We start from the raw sequence: 1,173 nt of genomic DNA, 5'->3' as shown, positions 1-1,173 counted from the left end.
TGTAGACCAGGCTGGCCTCGAACTCAGAAATCCGCCTGCCTCTGCCTCCCGAGTGCTGGGATTAAAGGCGTGCGCCACCACGCCCGGCTTAGTTTGCTTTTATTAGACCTTAGGTGTGCCATTTATTTTAGTCAGATTATTCCTATGTGTGCACTCTCCATTCAAAATATGTCTTTTAATAGCATTTCCTTTTAGAGCTGTCTTTAGTAGATCTCACAGATTTTTGGTATGTTGTGGTTTGCATTTTAGTCTGTTTTACACAGTTTTAATTTTTAAAATTCTTTAGGATTCATTCATCATCCAATCATTGATTACACATGCTGTGTTGCTTAATAGCTCTGTGTTTATGTACTGCCTGTAGTGTTATTGATGTTCTCATCTAGGATTTTTTCCATTACACCCAAAAAGAATATAATGTATTATCTCAGAATTCCTATGTTCAATTAGACTTGCTCTGTGCTAGAATATGTTGTATATTTTGGATAAAGTTCCACAAGTTGCTGAGAGGAATGAATAGTGCATTGCCGTTCCCTTTCCCCAGCCTTGAATAGGCTAAACAAACCTTTAGTGCTTTTCACAAAGGTTCTACAACCTAGGTAGACTCCTCTGGCCTCCTGCATTTGCAATTTCCTACATGAGCTTTGAGGAGTTGACTGCCTGCAGAGCTTGCTTTGCAACATAATCCAGCAGAAACAAAGGAAGAATTGGGGGAACAATAGCTATTAAGGGGTTGTTTTCCAGGGGAGGTGACTTTGGAATTGGGGTAAAGTCCTTTAACTGTGACATAATCCCAAGAGGAGGATGGGGTCCAATAGGTATCCCCAGTGGATTTACAGGCCCAAGAGGAGCAGTAAAAATCATTTTCATAGCCACATTTATAATTTAGAGATCTATCTCGATGAGTTCCCAGACAGATACATATACCTCCAGTGTGTAAGGCCAGGGCAGCACGATGTATATCACTGCTGCAACCTGGATCAATCTTTTTATCGCCTGTGTTAACTGCTGTTAATTGAGGCATATAATAATCAGGGGTGCCCCAGGAGGCATCTGCACCCAATGCGAGGACACGAATGTCTACTTCTAACTCGGGCCAATGGGGCTCAGCACCAATCTTGGAGCTGGAGTTAGAGCAGCCCCAATGGCCAGGTTAATAGACTTAGAAACTTGTTG

Source organism: Mus caroli, chromosome 7 (assembly GCF_900094665.2).
Source record: "Mus caroli chromosome 7, CAROLI_EIJ_v1.1, whole genome shotgun sequence".
Classification (NCBI taxonomy): domain Eukaryota; kingdom Metazoa; phylum Chordata; class Mammalia; order Rodentia; family Muridae; genus Mus; species Mus caroli.
The sequence above is the reverse complement of the archived record's forward strand: the minus strand, read 5'-3'. Positions refer to the sequence as shown.